The sequence below is a fragment of the Nycticebus coucang genome, chromosome 3 (assembly GCF_027406575.1).
Source record: "Nycticebus coucang isolate mNycCou1 chromosome 3, mNycCou1.pri, whole genome shotgun sequence".
Classification (NCBI taxonomy): Eukaryota; Metazoa; Chordata; class Mammalia; order Primates; family Lorisidae; genus Nycticebus; species Nycticebus coucang.
In genome coordinates this window covers 136,151,789-136,172,739 of record NC_069782.1, presented here as the reverse complement: position 1 = coordinate 136,172,739, position 20,951 = coordinate 136,151,789, and the positions used below count along the sequence as shown (strand labels likewise).

At 40.6% G+C, this 20,951-nt stretch overlaps 1 protein-coding gene across 5 annotated transcripts in view; it reads left to right on the top strand.

Moving 5' to 3' along the window:
• SORCS1 (sortilin related VPS10 domain containing receptor 1) overlaps positions 1–20,951 on the top strand; it is a 521,473-nt gene that overhangs the window by 194,856 nt on the left and 305,666 nt on the right. The window lies entirely within an intron of this gene.

Sequence of the window (20,951 nt, the reverse complement as noted above, 5' to 3'; positions counted from 1 at the left end):
CAAACATTTATTGCTTATCTGTCTTTCAGAGCTTGTCTGTCCCCTGGCAGATCTTCCTATACCTAAATAAATAAATGAACAGAATATTGTATATATAATTATATATAACACTATTGTGTAACATATTGCATATATATGCAATAATATATATTATTATATACTATAAACCATTCATTTACATATATTATATAATATATAAATGAATATATAATGTATATATACATTATATATAAATAACATTATATACATAATATATTAATATAATTATATTATTGATTACATAATATAATAATATAATAATTATATAATTATGTTATATAATAATTGATGCATAATTATATTATTAATATATGTATTATATATATAAAATGAATAGAGTTTTCTAAGCCCTGTAACATTCTAAGCAGCAATGGCCTTACTTATAAAAACTACTGGGAAATGGGGATGGCTTTTCATCCAAGAGACTCATATATTTCTTACTCTTTACAAGTTTTACCAGCTAGAAAGTCCAAATCCGGCAAGTGGGACCCTTGGCGTATTAGAGTAGGGTCAGGGCCTAGAGTCAGTCGACCTTGTAGTGATGTCCTAGGATTTTAAACCTTACTGGGTCAACAAGCCAGGGATGACAGGGTGAGATGCCACTGTACCAAATTAATGAGCTTTTCCTCCCAGTTGGTCTTGTCATTGATTGCACCTTAATCTTGGAGCGCGTTGTTAATTTTGTTTTGTTTTGTCATGTTGTTCACGCAGGGAGTCAAGGGGAGGAAGGGGAGGGTTGATCTGAATCAGAACAATTAACTGCACCGTGAAAAAATCTGTACCTTTTAGTGGATTGAGTTTAGAGATTTGTAGAGTATGGTGGTTTTACCATACTGAAGCAAGGTAAGCTTAAAGCTTGAGATAAATAAAATGTCAAAATCTGGAAACAGCATCTCTGGGAAGAGTGGTCCTTTTTCCCTCTTGTACTGGGGTAAGCAGCACTCTGTGGAGAGAGGCTGAACTGGTGGGAAAGCCCTAGGCAATTCTGGAAGGATTTGCGAGAACTCTGGTAAAGGGGCAGCCAGCATGCAGAACCTCCTCTCACAGGTTGGCTGACATGTCTGACTTCTCACATTCAGGGTCCCATTCCTCAGAGCCACAGGAAACACAAACGAGCTTCCACCCAGCTCTCCAAAACTGTGCAATTTCCAAACTGCAAAACCTGGTTTAGTGGGGCACAAAGAAACAAACAGGTAATGTGGAGAGAATGTGTTAGGCTTGTTGTGTGAGTCTGAATTTGTAGCCAGCTCTGTTTCCCACTTTGTTTTTTCTTGAATGTTACACATGGAGATCATACAGAGACATTCCCCAGTAGTGTTTGTGAGGACCTGGACACAGAGTGCCTGGGGGTAGAGGCAGTGTGGGGTTGGCAATGGCTCCCCGGAGAGGGCGTTGGGTCCAGACTGAAGAACACAGACCGACAGGGTACACGTCAGGCCTCTGCCAGCCTGCGATTCCCATCAGCTGGAAGCCTCTTCTATCCAGTTCCCATCCAGGCAAAGAGCAGGGGGTGCATTGGGTTAAATTCATTCTGTGCTTTGAAGGCTGTTTTGCTACAAAACTCAGTTTTCACTCAGTTGTAAACACAAAGCTCTCCATATACACAGTTAAAAATAGAAAGAAAATAAGAAAGTATAAAAATTTTTCTACAAGAGAATTCTTTATGTCATGCAAGTCCAGTGATGCTGTTCACATCTTGTGCTTACAAATGTTTAGCATCTTCCTAGTGGCCCATAGGAGGTTCCTGAGCTTCCAAGCAGGATCAGAAGGTGTTTGGGTGGTGGTCCTTGGGAGTCCAGAGTCTAGATGCTTTTGAGTTTTATAACTCCCACTCCCATTCCATATGTGTGTCACATGGAGCTTCTTGTGGCTCCTGGACTTACACATTTACTTCATTGAATTTTATTACTAAAAAATCACAGAAGTAATGTATGTCATTGTAATGAGCCACTTACTGATATTTAGCACCATTAAAATGCAGAGAGAAGATTTTTCAAATGTTGATAGCTTCTTACTTCCCACACAGATCTAGATTTCCTGAGATCTGTGACATTAATAGTTATGGATAATTCTATTCATACCATTATGACCCAACTAAAACGCACCAACAGATGCATGCATGTGTTAGGGCTATGTTTTCGTTTGTTTATTTAAGAAAATAGGCATATACCGTTCACTGGACTCTGACAACCTGCTTTATTTCACGTAACAATGACTCAGGAATATCCGTCCAGATCAGTGCATTAAAAAAAGGAGTCCAGGGTGGTGCCTGTGGCTCAAAGGACTAGGGCGCCGGCCCCATATGCTGGAGGTGGCAGGTTCAAGCCCAGCCCTGGCCAAAAACTGCAAAAAAAAAAAAAAATCCATTAAAAAAGAAGGAGTCCAGTTTGTAAGTGTGCCATAGTTGGATGTGTTTAATTAATCCATGTGGTGCTCCCTGTGTACCAAGAAGCATTCTTAGTTGTGTTCTCACAACCATATAAAATGACCACTGTTAGTATTTCCGGTTCTCAAAGAGGGAAGTAAGGCTTAGAAAAATTAAGTAACATGTTCAATGGTCCTATAGCTAGTCAAGGGCAGAGTGGGCTCCCGGGCCTCCTTTCTTAACCCCTGCGCCACACTGCTGTTCATTACCTTTCTGGTGGATAGCTGGTTCATTCCTCAGTATTGGCTATCACCTACAGTGTTTCAGCAAACATGTCTGTAAACACGTCTTTTCACTTTGGTAATTTTACCTATGTAAAGTATGGTTGATCCTCTGATGATATTGCTGTGTCAAAAATATATGCATTTATAATGTAAATAAATGCCTGAGATTCCTCTCCAAGAAGGTTGGAATGATTCATATACCCATAAGCAATAATAGATTGCAGATTTCCCCAGGCTTTCACCAGGACTGGGTATTTTCAGTACTTAAGGTTTTTGCCAGTATTTGGGGTGAAAATGGTGTCTTGATCTCAGAGTGTTTAATAAGTATTTCCCTCACCACTAGTCATACTGGGCATTTTTTCGTGTTACTAGCCTGTGGCACTGCGAACCTTTCTTTCTCCCCCACCTCACCTCCTGGTTCACATAATTGCTGCTTCCCTATTAATATTAGAACATACTATGTATCTTTGACTTATAGTGGTGGTCAAATGTGTATTTATTTAGTCCAGTTCAACAGACATCTGTTGGACCCCTACTCTATGCCAGGCACTGTCCTGGGTAGTCAGTGGAAATAAAGATTTGACTAAGAAATTGTTCCTTCACTGTAGAAATTCAAAATCTCTAAAAAGGCAGACACTCAGCATATAATTATAGAAGTGTGGTAAATGCAGTGTAAAAGTTATGCACGAATATTGGAATATTTGTCTATTTCTATACTAGCCTGGAAATGCAAAGACCATGTCTAAGTTATTTTTGTTAGCTTCACACCCATCATAGAACCTGGCTTATATTGAGTATTATCAAGCATTTTGTGCTTTGAAGCAGTGTTTTAAGAAACAATTTAGGGTTGCTGAGGGTCAGGTCTATGTCTTTCACTTCTTTGCTCCCTAAATTTTTATTTTTGCAATTTTTGTGCTCCCTAAATTTTTAATCAATGCCTTACGAGTAGAAGATGCTGTTTTGAATAACGTGCTACATGCGTTAATAAAATTCCATCACATTACACTCCAGGAGGAATCTGTTAGGTCCATAGGGCCCTAGGCATGCTTGGCAGCCCCCTTGATTTTAACAAATCCTACTGCACACCACACAAAAGCATCTTCTGCAAGGATTTCGATGCATTCTGCCCGGAGGTGCTGCAGACCTTGCTGAGACGTGTGAGATCCGTGAGAGTCTGGCCTCTGCTTGTGCCCCATCCTCCTCCTTTGCCTGGGTGATTGACACTCCTCTACATCCCCTACTTCTCCTTTGAGCAAGTAGCACTCAACACAGACTGACGGACACTGGCCCCATGTTCAAATGGAGACTTTATCAACGCAAGTCAAGAAAGCAAGTGCAGAAAGTTTTGTAGAGAAAGTAAAGCAACTTGACTTCACACCTGCTTGTAGATTCGGGAAGTATTTTGAATGTTAATTCTCATTTTTGCCACATTTCCTTTGAATGTGTCATGGAGAAATCTTAACATGCATGGCGTCCATTGAGATATTAATCACCACTATCCGGTTCCCTTCTGTATCTTCTTGATTCCTCAGAGGGCTTTCCAACTCATGTGGTATTTTGTCCTTATAAAGGATGTCCATAAAGTTCATGTACAATTTAAAATAGCCAACTATTAAATTGCACGTGAACTTCATGGACACCCCTTATATCAAAATGTAAGCTTATTAATAAGTAACCAACCAAAGGAGATTAAATGCTCTTTGGATATAGAGTTCTATCCTGGGCACAGAGGAAGTCAAAGATCTCCAGAACATGATTTCAGACCCGCTGGAAAAAAGAAACAGTCTCGTTATGTGTCTAGCATGACCACATCCTCCTCATTCTTTAGGTCTTAGCCTGCTCACTGACTTCTTTTTAAAAAGCAGTTTACATCTATAGTATGCTATGAAAGGTGGGCCCTTGCCTCTTTCTACCATAGCTCTGTGTTTCTTTAATTTGCTGCATGTGTCATAATCTGTAATGATTTTATTTATTACTTGTCTATTTTCTGATGCCACCACTAAAGTATAAGCTACCTGAGGGAAGGGACCTTTCTGTCCTATTGTTCTCAGCATCCGTAAAAGCACCTGTCACACAGGTATTCAAATGAGATTTGGAAAATTCATGGAGTATATAGATAAAATATGTATCTGAACTCACAGTCAAAGGTGTAAATGCATAGATGAATACATCTAATTGTTGCCCTTACATAATTCACAGTCTGCTGGGGAGAACAGATAAACAAATAACAGATTATATTAGTATGTCATGTATCATAATAAAAGTGTCATGGTTTTCTTTAATGGGAAAGAGAAAGCTTGCTGGAGGAGAGAAGACTTGAACTGAATCTCAAAAAAGGAATAAAAATTAGACAAGGAGCCTGATTATTATTTATTAGTGTGGCACATTGAGGAAATCACACTGGGTCTCAATACAGTCTGTGTGTGCATTGGGCCAGTTCAAGTTCTTCTGTACTAAGTATTCTAACATTTATCCTGGAGGAATTAATGTACCTTTGAAAGGTCTGAGCCAAGAGGAAGAGATGATGAAATATGAATTTCATGGAAAAAGGATCTGGGTGTTACGTAAAGGTTTCACTTGAAAAATAACAGAGCTGGTGATCGTGGGCTCAGTGATCAGAGAAGTAAGAGATGAAAGGCGCTGAATTTTTGAGGACCTGGGAATGTGGAGTGTGGAATGCAGGGGGTGATGTCAATGGATCTTATAAAACAAAGATGAAGAGGAGCAGTTGGATGAGTGGGAAGGTGAAAGGTGGAGATGCTTCTTTTTTATTTATTTATTTATTTATTTTTTTATTAAATCATAGCTGTGTACATTAGTATGATCATGGGGCACCATACACTTGGTTCATAGACCATTTCACACATTTTCATCACAGTAGTTAACATAGCTTTTGTGGCATTTTCTTAGTTATTTTGCTAAGACCTTTACATTGCACATTTACTAGGATTCACATATACCCTTGTAAGATGCACCGCAGGTGTAATCCCATTAATCCCCCTCTCTCCACCTACCTCCCCCCTCCCTCCCCTCCCTTTCCCCCTTCTCCCTATTCTTAGGTTGTAACTGGGTTATAGCTTTCATGGGAAGGTCCTACATTAGTTTCATAATAAGGGTGAGTACATTGGGTACTTTTTCTTCTGCAATGACTTTCCCACTTTTATCTGGGGCTGGTGGATAGTGAGGTTATTTACTGGGAGAAGAAAATCATGAATGGATTAACAAATGTTGGTATCCATATACCATGGAATACTGTCCACCCACAAGGAACTGGAGATTTTTGTATCTTTTGTGACAACCTGGATAAATTTGAAGAACATTCTATTAAGTCAAGTATCACAAGAACAGAAAAACAAGCATCACATTACTCAGCACTAAATTGAATTTAGTAGATTAATAACCATGCGCTCACATGAGAGGAAAAACTCAATTAAATGTAAGTGGGGGGCGGGGTGGTGGCTAACGCCTCTAATCCTGGCACTCTGGGATGTGGGAGGCAGGTAGATGGCTTGAGCTCTGGAGTTCAGGATAAGCCTGAGCAAAAGCAAGACCCTGGCTCTACGAAACAAAACAAAACAAACAGAAAAATAGCTGGGCATACTCAGGAAGCTGAGTAAGAGGATCACTGGAACCCAGGAGTTTGAGGTTGCTGTGAGCTGTGATGCCAGAGCACTCGAGGCTGGGGCAACAGAGTGAGACTCTGTCTCAAAATAAATAAATGAACAAATAAATAAATTCAAGTAAGGGGATGGGAAGAAAGGGGTTGGGTAAGATCCAACCTAGTGGGTACATTGCACTGGTATATGGTACAATTCCCAAATGAAAGGTATACTATAACTTTTACTTTACAAAAGCAAACTGTGTACTCATATCATACGTACTCATATGTACTCTCATTTTAGTCGGAAAAAACAATTAGAAAGAGGTAGGAAGGATGAGAGGGAAAGACTATGAGTTTATTTTTTAATATGTTGAGGTTGGGGTAGATTTAGGTAATTGAAATGGGAATTTAGAGGGAATTAGCATTTGGAAGACATGAAGGTTAGCAGTAGGAGCTGTGTTAATAAGAGCTCCTGGTCCCTGGACAAACCGAGGGGTCTGAAGGAGCTGGAGGAATTGCCACTTGAAAGTTGGAAGAAAAACTACACAGGCACAGGGACAAAGGCAAAGGACGTTCAATCCCACAGAATAGTCAAGTCAGAAAAATAACTCGTGAAGTGGCTTCCAAACTTGTCCACGCGGAAGGCATTGGCTCAGCAGAGCTGCTGGAGGAAAGCTGAGTCGCAGCACGCTGGGAATGTGTGTACGTCCGCTCAGCTGCAGCCCACCAAGGACTGGCAGCTAGGCAGCGGAGAAAGCCTAGGTGCCAACTTTCTCAGAGAAGGAGCTATGAAGGGTAATACAAGTCAGAGACAGGATTCCGCAGGAAAGATGTCACAGACTAAAGAAACATTTTCCTTGAAATTAATTGAGAGCTAACCTGACCACGTTATGTTTTGGGGGAGAAATTAGGGGGGAAGAAATTGAAAATATAGGAAAATGTGGAAGAGATGATAGAGAATCGAGTGACTGAGGGGGCATGAGGTCAGTGGTGACGTGGGACTTCCCCAGCCATGGCAGCTCACGGAGGGCAGTGGGTAGACGGAGGGGGCTTCTCTTCTCCCCCAGTGGGAAGGCCAGGGTACGGGCATACATAAATCATCTTTCCTGGGAGTTGGGCGGTTGGGGGACATCCTGCCATTCAAGTGAATGTTGAGTAGGAGATGGGCTTGAGATTGGACTTGACGAATTTGAAAGAGCCACTGAGGAGGTGTGGAGAGGGTGCTGGGTAAGGCCTAGACCCACTGAGGTCACACTGAGCATGGCAAGGCTGTGTGACCCTTGTGCGGTACTCAAGAAGGCAGCTCAGGAAGGACAGGATGGTGGGGGCGGGAGGGGCTTGGAGTGTGAGGTAAGAGGGTCTGGCTAATAGAGAAGGAAGGAGCAAGGCCAGGGGTGGGAGGAGAACAAGCAGGAAGCAGCAGGACCAGGTTTTAAGCTTGTTTAAGAGCCTAAAGAAAACATAGGAAATAATCTCCAGAGGAGGGTGACTTTTTATAAGGTAAAATTTAGAACGTATCTTGCCTCTGGGGAACTCTGTGAATGGGAACTGGTCAGAGCAGGTGGAGTTAATCAGAAAAGACTTCTTTTAAATCTGCTGCTAAGAAATCCACTTGGCTCTGCAGGAGAAGGAGCTGCTATTTTTCTGCGTGTGCATGTGGGACTGCTGGATCAGCTTGTCAGTTCCCCCGCATCCCTGAGATCACAGGGAGTGACAAGCCACCTCCACATCTTTGGAAAACACTAAGCAGCCTTCTCTGTTCTGGATATGGGAGATTTTCCAGGCAGCTTTTTACTCCAAGACCTGAGACTTGTGTACTAACCACTATTGGTTCTCAGTAGTCCCTGAAATACCTTTGCCTAGACAGAGAGACTGGCCCAAATGTCGTGTTGAACTCATACTCATGTTCTAGTCGCCATTTTTCTCCTACCACTTGCTCTGAAGCCCATTCCAAAAATGTGCTCCTTTTCTCCTTAAAACTCTATTTTTCAGAGTTTAATTTTTATGGACTCTCATTTGACCTAACTTTGGCATCCCCTGTCCAATTTCCTGTTGGATGATACATTCTTTGATGCTGATAAAGCCATTTAATAAAATTCTCAATCATGGAAGAGCATCAAATGTTCCAGCCATAGTGAACTACTATACTTTTGAAGGCCGTTCTGTTATAATGGGTCAGCAGTTGGGTGCTGGCCTGGACTGTCTGGGTGTGAGTCCAGGCTCTGTCCATTTAATAGTCCTGAGACTCTGGGGAGATTTTTAAATCGGATTCATTTCCTTGTCAGAGAAAGTATACTTATGTCATGGGACTATCGTGCTGTTTAAGCATGCCTTTATACTGTTACTTACTATGTGCCAGGCCCTCCTGTAAGTGCTTTGTGTGTCTTGACTAAAGTAATTCTCAAAATAACTTCAGGAGATCAGTACTATCATTATACCCTTTCATAGATGAGGAAACTGAGGCACAGGGAAGTGACCTTCACAGGGACACCAGGATGCTAAGCAGTGGAGAAGCCATCTGAACCCAGTCCAGCTCTGGAGCCCAGGCTTTGAAGCCCACAGAGATTACCTCTTGCAGGATCCTTCTTTAACCACTCCCTTCCACACAGAGAATCAATGTGCCAGCTCTTTCTTTATGAATCTATTACTTTATATCCCTAGTCCTTTCTGTATATTTATTACCTTTGCCAGGGGTATTTCAAAGGCTGCATGTTAACTTATTTACCTTTGACACCCCACTCCCAGTACAGTTCTGGGTCCATAGTAGGTGTTAATAATGAGTAATAAGGAGCACTAGGGTAAATTTCTTAGAAAAAGATTTTAAAAGAATTACTGGTGTCATCTGTGGGTTTAATTAATTGATATAAAGCTTGCCCCATATTATGTATCACAGGTAATCAAAGGTTAACAGAGGGTAGTTTACTAAAATGTCATGTCTAGCTCTAATTTATTGTCATTGAACATGAAAGAGGGGACAAATATAAATTTAATTTCAGCACATTGCTCAATGCTGTTACTCTGCATATCCAATGATGTTTCCACGAGTGCCAGAGACTAATATGACGGTAAAGTGGAAGTGAATTCATTCTTATAAAAAATTCTTCAAATGCAAATATAGGCCCATTGAATTTTTAATTGTAAGGACTGCCTATTTTGCTGTCACCTGACAAACAATTAACTTTAGGTAGGGGGACAGGCCATTATAGACCTGGCTCAGCTTGGAGAGAGGATAGGGTGCTGAGGGTGGTAGTATGTGTCCAGGGGGTCGAAGGCACTGGACCAAGAAGATGGTCCAATTTCCTGTTGGATGCATCACAGGACCAGGAAGATGAAATCTGCATTATTGGAGAACTTTAGAAAAACCTTTCTTATTTCAGATGAAGTTTCTGAAATACGGTCCTGTTCCTCGGTAAATCAAGCTGTTTCAGCTCTGTTCCCGTCTTTCCAAAGGGAAATGGTGTGCTGAAGAGTTATTCCTCAGCACGGCTTTCTCTCCGTCTGCTGCTGGGATGTATTAGCAAGGTCATCACCTTTGGTTTATTGGCTTCCAACAATCTGTGATTGCAGAGGATTATGACTTCTTAGCTTGCAGAAGCAGGAGATGCAATCAATTCATGAAAGGCACAGGACTGTTTTTTGTTTTTTTTTTTCTTTTAAAAATGTATATTTATTTCTGCCAGCATTTCTGAGGACAAAGACTTTAAAAAGGTTTTTGAAAGGAATTTATCTTTGGATGTCCTGCTTCATCACTCCTCTCAAATGGGGACATGGAGTCAGGCTGATGTGAACTTCACTTTAACTCTTTACCTTTGAAATAAATCAGGTGATTTCATAAGAAATTTCTTTTCTCTATCCCCACTCCTAACTTAGTTTGGAAAATTATACTCATTACAGAAGGCCAAATATGTATTCGCTGATATAATTGGGGACTCAGACTAGTATAGATTGATGAATACACTGTGTTTTGTAGGGCAAGGAAAACTGTCTGGACAGCTTTAGTTTGTCATTAGTATTTATTGAAGGACAGTCTTCACACATATTTTGCCATCATTTCTTTGTTTTCTGGATCACTCTTATCAGTTTTTTATTGCTCTTCTCCCAATCAGGAATCTATCACTCGTGAACTCCAAGGAGAGTCAGAATGTCAGCTGAATTCTTTCTTCCATATTATCACATGGGACATTTCCTCCTCTGTATATTTACAAAAAGCAGTTCCAATCATCTGTCTTTTCAAAACTTAACCAATTAATGTTACAGCACAGAGAATGTGCTTTGGCCAGGTGTGGTGGGTCCTGGCCTGTGGGGAGCTTGCCAGTAAGAGCTTTGCCGACACCAAGCGCTCCGCTTGCCACTGTACTCTTAATAGAGGTCTGGCCTCTGTGTTCTCTTTTTGGGAAGCTCTCCAGAGGTCAGAGGTTGATGCTCTCATGCTGAGATGACAGAGAAATCTGTGGTCTCTTCTTAGGACTACTACTTTCCTCCTCCTCTTCGTTGGGTCAGTTTTATAGAATCTGCAGAATTGAAAGACTCTCACTCAGAATGGTTCCTGCTTGCTTATTTGTTGGGCAGTCTAAGCATATGATACAATTGCCCCTGTTATCACTGGTAAGCAAGTGGGAATGGGTCAGGGCCAACGAGGTGAGCTAGTAACTGGAGTCTGGCAGCGGAGACACCTGATGCACTTGCTTCCTTGGTAGTGCCCATTAGCCTCACCAGCCAGCCCCGGGCCTGAGGTTCATCAGCTTTCCACTTCTGCTCTTGGAGACTAATTCACCCACGTTCCCTCTTTTCTGCAAACATGAGACACTACAGGATACTTCAGAATAAAAATTAGAGCCATTATGGTAGGTCAGTGATCAAGGTGCAGGTACATCGGGTTTATAAGGACACACATCAAGTTGATGGGTCAGGCCCCTGAAATAGGCCTTGTGGACTAGAGCAGATCAAACTTGTGTGTTTGGTTCCTGTCCTCTCTACTTCTTGAGCCTGCATTTTTCATTAATTTGACACTCCCTGCTCTCCCCTAGTCCTTACACCCATTGGGAATAATGATGCCCTTCCTTTCTTTTTAGATATTTTATCCTTATGGAGAATAGGCTTGAGATTGTTACTTAATCTATCAAGCTTTGGTTAATGTTGCCTGCTGTGGGTCTTATTTTCCTTATATGGTAAATGGGGCTGTTAAAACTTTAGTGTGTCAGATTGGAGAGAGGACACATATGTTAATTTAAGATTAGATTGAGTTTATTGCATTTAGCGAGGTCATGCATTTATCAGAAACTGAGTGGTCACAAAGAAATGCTAGTGATTTTATCTGTGAGGAATAACATCCTACCCTGAGAAGTCTGCTATTTTAGTTTTTCATGATGCTTTTAAAGTTGAGTGTTACATAATATTCAAGAGCCTGTTTCTTCATTGTAAAATGGATATGTGAAAAATTAAGTTCTTAGTTGAAGTCACTATTCATATCTGTTACGTTTATAATGGTTCACATGCTCTACAAATTGTAAAGTGGTCTGTGGATGTTAGTTACTCCCAGCTGGGAGTGGAGCAGGGAAAACATGACCTTTATTTATATCTTCCTCCACGCTAGATGGAATCCAAAATACAACTGTCTGTTCAACTAACACTGTCATCCAGTGGATACTGGATGCCTTGAGAGTGTTTAGTTTCTAACTTCTTTGATTGGAGCACCAGAGCAAAGAACAATGCCTATCACATAGCAGAACTCAGTAACTAACTCTTTCATGAGTTAATAAATCAATAAATCACTGAATTGATTTTAGCTTCTATTCCATTGATCACACGCGTGGTAATATGCTAAGTACATTTCATTCTCAGTTGCTTTCAGTCCTGGGTACGTTTGAATCTCCCAGGGAGCATTTTAAGCTATTATATGTCTGGCCCTATGCAAGACTTACTGAATCAGAATTTATGAGACTGGGTCGAGGACACAGGTAGCTTAAAAGCTATGTAGGAGACTTTAATGTGTGAAAGACACAGAATCAATGAATTCTTGGCCTGTTGTTTTCTTGGGAGTTTGCCTGAATGAGCAGCACTAATGTTGCTGATTACTTACTTCTGGACATCCAAGTTTCAGTGAACAGCTCCCACTCTGCCATTTGTTATGACTAAAATATTCTACATTTATAAGAATGCTAATTTGTCATCCATAGTAAAGTATAACCTCTTTTGCATCTACTTCTGAACACAGTCGGACTGTCCATGTAAATCATAAAAGTAAATCCCTTTGTAGTGTGGAAGAAACATGCCAATTAGCATGGGGAAGATTAATGTTGACAAAGGTCACTGGAAAATGCTTTATCAGAGGTCCAGGTCTCAGATTGGTTTCAGAATCATAACTATTGGCAGCGCCTGTAGCTCAGTGGGTAGGATGAGCTACAGGCCACATACAATAAGGCTGGTGGGTTTGAGTCCAGCCTGGGACAACTAAAATCAACAATGACAACTGCAACAACGACAACAAAAAAATAGCTGGGCGTTGTGGCGGGCGCCTATAGTCCCAGCTACTTGGGATGCTGAGGCAAGAGAATTGCTTAAGTCAAAGAGTTTGAGATTGCTGTGACCTGTGATGCCATGGCACTCTACCAAGGGCGACATAGTGAGACTGTCTGAAAACAAACAAACAAAAAAAGAAAAGTGACTCTTGATGATCATTCTATAACATTATGAAATGAAGAGGCAGTGCCTAAATTAAGGTGGCTTGAATTGGTGTCCAATTCCTCCATAAATGTTTGGTTTGAAACTGTGATTTCACAAATCAGCTAAAACTTGCCATTGCTGTGAAGGGAATGCTCACTTTGAAGGTACTTGTGATTCAACAGAGAGCAGAAGCAGACAAGTTCATTTTGTGTGTTTGTTGAGAGTGTCCTTAGTGGGAAATCTTGTCTCGATTCCTCGGAATTGTGTTGCTTTGTTTTTCTTGGATGTTAACATTTTCATTTCCCTGAGTCTTACAAAGATGTCATTTTGTCCAAGAAGCAAACATAAGTTGTGTCGTAGACAGGCATACATGTGTGTGGTTGATATTGGGAGAAAGATCACTATCACTCTAAGACAAAAACATATACCTCTGATCTCCACCAGTGACGGAGTTAAATAGCGACTCAAGATTCTGGTAATAACACAAGGTGACAGGCTTGCTGTGAGGTACTGCAAAGAAGGGGGCTTTGATGCCAAATAAATGGTATCATTGAGTTATCAACAGACAAATGTGAAGTTATTTTTACTCAAGGCAATGATTTCTATGCTTTTTTTTTAAAACTTCAGAGTATCTTCAGATATTTCAAAGAATATCATGCAATTCTTAAAAATAATATACTTGTGGGGCATGTTAATAACATAGCATATGGGCAAAAATTCACACAACATTGCTGCTTCGTAAATGACGGGATCAAATGGACCCCTGATCTGCTTGACACATCTCCTCCCCATGAGAACATACCTAGAGTGTGCCTGTCAGTGTCTCAAAGTCTCTTGTTTTCCGGAGCCTCCCGGGAGCACACAAGCCTGTGAATATTCCTGCTGTTATGGAACAATGTGCCTTTTTCCCCTCTCACTAGATATTTTGCCTATCTTACTGGAAATACATGACCAGGATTTGCAGTGCATTTCTCTCCTACCACTCTTTTATTTCTCTCTTTGCTGTTACCTTTGATTCCAGAAATGTTTTTAAAATAATTGATGGCAGTTAATAAACAGCATGGCAGACAGGAAAAAATGAACATTGAGTGGTGTGCTTACTTTGATAGACTATGCTGCCAGCAGATAATTTACCAGGGCAGAGTGCTGACATACACAGCCCCAGGAGAAGGACTTTCCCCTGTTCTTAAACCAAAATCATTGTTGAAAGTTTCCATTATTCACAAGGCACTATCCACGCACACTGCAGGAGGCTGTCCCGTGATGATGCATCTGAGCTGGTGGCTCTCCGGTTCAGGGGTAGGAAATGAGCAAATATCTGTATTTGTGCACTTGGGGAGATTGCCAACTTTCAGAGAAGGGACTTAACACCCGAGTCCAGCATAGTGAATTTTTCTACCCTTATTTCCTAGTATTTTCCCTACCTCCTTCCGTGCTATCCTTCGTAAGTTCTGAGACCCTGCTCTTGCAACTGTTTATAGCTCTATCATGCTGACTTTATTTCATCATTTTTCACTTTAATTTCTGCTATAAAGCCTTGATGGTTATGCCAGGTTTCTTTGTACATCCCTAGCCTACTTCAATGCCTGGCATATTAGATAAACTTGTTAACATTAATTAAATGCATGAATGAATGAGTAAGGATATAGAAGAAGATTTCTCGAGTTCTTTTGAGAGAATCAAAGAGAAACCACCTCTTAAATAATATTCATCTTTGGTAGTTTACTATGAGAGTATGGGAAGGGCAAGGATATCTACAAATCTTCTCAAAACAAGGAAATAAATTAGACAGCTCCCAGGATGTATTTGTCAAGATTCTGCTCAACAGCATATGGCTTTTCCAAAATTACCCATAGTTTGTGAAAATCATAAGACCACAGCGTCTGCATTAATATCTCTCACAACCAGTTCCATCACAGTTATACCTTAGGAAATGTTGACTGTAAAAATCCATTGAGATTTTTTGAAATGATCTTGTCTTTGGAAGGCGTATTCCCCCACATCTTGTTCATGACCGAAAAAGCTTTTGAGCAGATGAAATTTTCAGGAGTAAGTGAGGAAGCATGGGGATGGTAGGCTTCCTGAACTTTTGATAGAAATTTCTCTTAGAAGCTTTACTTAGCCATATGATTATAAAATGTAAAAGTCCTGCCTCCTAAGAACCATCTTCTCAAATCTACTAATCACAAAACAAAACAAAACACAGCAATATGAAACAAGATACAGCTGGTTGAGAGCATGTGCAGTGCAGAGCTTTCCTGTCTTGGTGCTGTGCCCGTAAGTGAGCTGTTGTCTTTAGGATGGAGATAATAATCTGTAATGAGATGCACAGATGTATGCACACACACATAAACACACACATGCCAGCTTCTCCATATCCCCCGTGGCAAAGTGAGGCAGGGATAGCAGAGGGCTCAGCAAGCCATTTGTATTCAGTATCCAGCAGCCCTGCGCTGAATCTGCACACTAAGCTGATGACTGTTTACTTTGAGCATAATGACTCTGTTAGGACTGACCTTTCCTTTGGACTCCCAACCAATCGGACTTAACCCTTTAATTAATTTTATTAGCAAAATGAATTCTCCCACCCCCTTCTCCCTTAGCAATCACTCAATTTACACCATAATCAAAATTATTAGTTTCAGAATTTTAATGACCATGCACCATTTATTTTCATCTTTTTTGTCGGCATCTCAACAGCTGAGTGCTCCGATTTATACTGCGTGTGTGTCTGTACCCTCACAACTGTGTGTGGTCATTTGTTAGTTATCGGAACTTTGCTGACTGTTCCAAAATTCAGCCAAGAACAGCAGCGTAAGTGACAAAGTTTGATTTTCCATACACTCAGGATACTAAAACAATGAAGAGAAAATGAACCAGAAAGCTTGCAAGGTAGCCTTTTTGGGGGGTGGTCTCCTTTTCCAGAAGCTGATGAAGCCTCTAATCTATCTCAGCCTGGCTTCCTTATTAGAGAGAAAGAGGAATAAAAGATACAATATCTTTTCTTTTTATAGAAAGGTCATCTTAGTGGGGAGGGAAGGGAGACATAAGCCCCATGTCCGTAGATCTGTTTTCTCTAATGGGCCAATTCACTTTTTCTATTCTAATGACCTAGGTCTTTTTTCACTCTTCCTTTCCTTTTTTTTTCTATTAACTGCTACAGGGAGATCTACTTATAATATATCGTGGAAAGGAGTTGGAAGAGGGGTGAGCAATGCACAATTTCTAGGGACTTTTGAAATCATTTGTTCTGGAAAAATTCATTTTCTTCTGATCTCGAAGTATAATCTGCCACTAAGTCTCTCCTCTAAGGTGAAGCCACCCTTGAACATGAAGCGGATTTTAGCTACTGAAGCATATTCATGGTGACAGAGTGACACATTGATTTCATACCTGCGAGAGCTTGTACGTGTCTTATGGATGATTTAATGTGTCCTGTTAGCATTATACTTTAATAGTATGCTTTCCTTGCATGTAAGAGCAATTTAAAACAAAACAGATTTGTTCTTTTTCTCTATAAAATAGCATATATCCTCACGGTAAAAATTAGAAACATATGGAAAGTTGATTTGCTAAATAAAAGGGGAAAGTGAAAAAAAGTAGACACTGGAGGTAGGTGGGTGAAAACTAACTTCCCTCCTCTTCTTGAGACACTTTTCTGTTTCCCTTACGCCTCTTTGTCTCCTCCTGGGAGAAGGGGATACCTCTGCCCATAGTCTGTGTGAGGTGCTCAGATGTGGCTTTCCTTCTGTGGCCTGTTGCATAGAAGTTCCAGGGCTTGGCTGGAAGAGAATCATACACTCTCCTTTCCTCTCTGCTCTGTACAAGCACCTTGCTTAGAATAACCCTGGCTGCAGCCTTGAGTCATATATTATTATTTTTTCTATATTTCATTCCTAGAAATTGAATGGATAAACTGATGTTACAACTGTCCTAGGCAGAGATTTTGGAGGAAGAAAGGCTTTGGTTTGAGACCCTCAATCTAGCACCATCTCAATAGTAGTAAAAGCCATTAATAATTTAACTATATATTGGTCTTTATTACTGGGTGAGATTTTTCACTGGAGTTTGTATTCTGTCTGTTTTCTGAATATTTTATATTAGTTTTAACTATATGAGATTTTCAAATGTTGACTGACCATTTATGAACTATAAAAACAGCAATTTCATGTGGTTCAATCTAATAATAGTAAATGCTTAATAAAAGGTAACTTTATCATAAACTAAGCACTTTATACTGATTATCTCATTTAATTCTCAGAACAACATGCTTAGGTACTTTTTTTAGTTCCCACTTTTAAAATGAAACAATAGAGCTTAGAAAGGTAAAAGAATGTGTTCAGTATTAAAGTGATGTTTTTGGAAGTAAGCTTTTATTAAAACTCAGTTCTCCAAAAATAAAAAAAAAAAACAATAAAACTCAGTTCTCTATGACTCTAGAGTCACTTTACTCATGGTTCACAAATTATTTTAAAATCACGTGGCCTTAATGGCTGCATAATAGCTCATTGTATGGATTTGCTTTATTTTTATATTAAAAATATTAATCCCCTGCTTATCATTTAGACTGTTCCTACTTTTTCATTGCTAAAAAGAATGCTGTGATGAATGTAACTCTCAGGCTACAAATAACTGTATGTTTCAGCAGGGATTGAATGCATGTTCTGTGCCTGTGTTCTGCTTAGCTGGATAATATCTAGTACGAGCCTTGTGATTTACTAACTAGGAAATTATTATCTGCTTTGAGTCACTTTTTAACTTTCAGAGTGTGTTATTTTAGAATTATTTAAATAGCAGATCTCTGGTAATATATTTATGTAAAACACCATATATACGCATTTTATTGTACTGCTTATGTGTGGCTTTCTAGGAATATGGCTATTTTAGAGAGCTCAATAAATTTGTAACCACACTCCTTTCCACCATCAAGAAAATCTTACCCAAATCATTGGTTTCACTTCTCTGTGGAATGTACCTTCCTTTAGGCTCTACTATTACCCCTAAACACATAAGACAATTGTTTTCTATTGTATTGTTTTGCTGGGAAGATACCATTCCATCATTAGCCGGGCGTTGTGGCGCGCGCCTGTAGTCCCAGATGCTCGGGAGGCTGAGGCAAGAGAATCCTGTAAGCCCAAGAGTTAGAGGTTGCTGTGAGCCATGTGACTCCACGGCACTCTACCCGAGGGCGGTACAGTGAGACTCTGTCTCTACAAAAAAAAAAAAAAAAAAAAACAACAACAACAACAACAAAAAGATACCATTCCATCATGAAAACACAGAGATAGACTCGAAACTATTGTATGTAAAACACTGCATGAACAAATTGTAGGTTATCTGGATGTAAAAGGAAAAGCTCATTGTCTGAGCTGAAACGTTCTCCCTGTCTCAGGCAATTGTTAAATGAAGGGCACAGGGACAGGGCCTATTGCTACTGGGTTTGAAGAGCCCCTGGCTTTGCCCTGGGTCTGAAGGGGTTACATAACAGTGGGCAAGCCTGCGGCCATCAAGAGGGACTGCTTATCAGCCTCCTGTTTCAAGCCAATTTCTTGCTAAGAGGGAGCTGGTATTAAGTTTCTGTGTCAGGGACATATCCAGTTAAGTATGAGTCCCATGCAGGAGTTCAAAAGCATAGATTGAATGCTATGCCTTGTGGAGCACTATTTATGCCAACAGAGAAACCCGAGTGATGGCCCCCAAGTGTAAGGCTGTTCTGTTGTGTGGCAGAGAAAGACAGGGTAAGGGCAGCACCTTTGTGCTTCACCAAGAATTATGGAAAACAATCAGTGACCCAGATCATGAGTCTTCCCTTGTACCTAATTACAGATAACTCAGCAAAGAAGACCCAGAGATGATGAATAAGCACATGAATAGATGTACAAGTTAAAACAACAATGTGCCACTAACACAGAATGGCCAACATAAGAAATACCTACAACACCCAAGGTTGACAAGGATGGGGAGCAACAGCAAGTCGCATTCGTAAATGGTGGGAATTCAGAAGGGTGTAACCATTTGGAAAACTGTTTGGCACTTATAAAACTGAGAGTAATCTTAACATAAGATTTGGAAATCATATCGCCTGGTTTCTGCCCAACTGAATTGAATACTTATGTCCACATAAATATCTGTACATGAATGTTTATAGTACCTTTATTCATAATTATCAAAACTCGAGCACAACCAAGATGTCCTTTAGTAAGTGAATGTATAAACCAACTTCTGTGCATACGGGGGATCTGTCTTCACATTGAGCTGAAGTTAACTAGTCTATCCCGAACATCCCTAGCAAGGCAAACCTCTAATTTCCTATTCTGTTGTGATTCTATGTTAGTGCTCGGTGGCGGTTGTATGTTTAGCCCTTGGCACATAGAATCTTCCTCCAAAAGTCATAACTTTGTCTTTGGCTCAAAATTACAGTGCCAAAAGGAACTTATCCCCTTTGTTCATTCTTAAGCCCTAATGTAAGCTTTGTTCACCACCTGAGGAGATCTAGCTACTCAGTAAGAGTGTCCATTTACAAATGGCATTTTCAAATTCTTGACCTTTTTATATATTTCTTAGTGTTTTTCTACTTCTGGGACTTTAAAAGTTCAGCATATCAGAGGGGATTTCTCAACTCAGCATAAGATACAGCAGACTGGATAGCAGTTTCTTAGATTTCCCTTGTGGGAGTAAGGTGCTTAGATTGTATGGGGTCAGACTCTAGAGAAAGCTTTTCTGGGAGCTCAGGCAACACTGCATTGTTTAGACTGAATTGGTAATGTGTGGAGAAGGGATGTTGGCTTGCTTACATGGTTTTGCCTTTTGGTGCCCCAGACCCTTAGCATTAACACTCACAGAGGGTTTATAGTTTCTTGTAGTTTCTACCGAGCCTTTATAGTCTCTGTGAGGTACCAATGAAACAGATGTCAGAATTACAAGGTTAGCATGAGATGGATGTTCTCCTTCCACCCCAAGCTCTTCCTTTTTTATACCGATTCTTGCAACCTGTTTCAGGATATTTGCATCCTTCAATCATGTAGAGGATTCAGATAAAGGATATATACATCGATTAAGAGGGGAACAGTGAGAGAATGTGGTTAGGCTGGTGTCTCCAGAGTTGTACTCTGAACCCCATTTTCCAGTTGGTTGGTTCTGGTAGCATCAAGCCTGGTAAGGACCAGGGAGATGGAGATATTCTGTTACATGAACTTGGCCAAGTGGAGCTGGGTGAAGAAAATTTCTTGAGAAAGAGTTGCCAGAGTGCCAGACTCTGTCCTGTCCCTACCACCTGAAGGTGGGAAGACGGGCTTCAGGGAAGCTTTGCTTATAGCTCCCTAGATTTGGGGATATAAAAACTGGAACCTGACTTGTGGCTGAGACAATTAAAGTGTTTGCAGATTGAAGTTTGATTCCTGCTTGGAAATCTAGAGGGAGAGGCGGGAGCTGGCTACACCTTCTGGATGGTGGGCTGGGGAGGGCATCTGTGTTTTGGTTCCTTGGAGCTGGGAAAGGGGAATATTTTTCCAGGAGCATGAAAGGAAGAATCTTGTTGGAGTCCACTTGGTCAACAGACTTCTATGGAGGGACAAGGAGACCTCATAGTGTAAAGGCGTGCTTGTGACAAGCAGCTGGGGAGGAGTGTCTCCCGTTATTCCTCGGACTAGAGATACATCCATTCAGATCACCAGAAAACAGGAGTTGCAGCAATGGACTTTGAAGAGCCTACCAACCAAAGAGTCACTTTAGCATCTGCCAGGCTGAGAATGCTGGAAACCACCCCCAATTAGAATAGTCCTCATTTCTTAGCCTCTATTCTCTCTCATCTTCCTGGAACAAGGCAGCAAATAGAGCCTTGAAGCTCCCTTAAACTGCTTAGAGAGCAGATGAGCACAAACCCTTTCTACAGCGCAGGTGTCAGCCTGTACACGAATAGTAAGGAATGAGCTTATAGCTGGAAAATGGCTAAAAGCCTGAAAGGAGTGGGGGTGTTCAGGGACAGGGAGGGTGCAGAGGT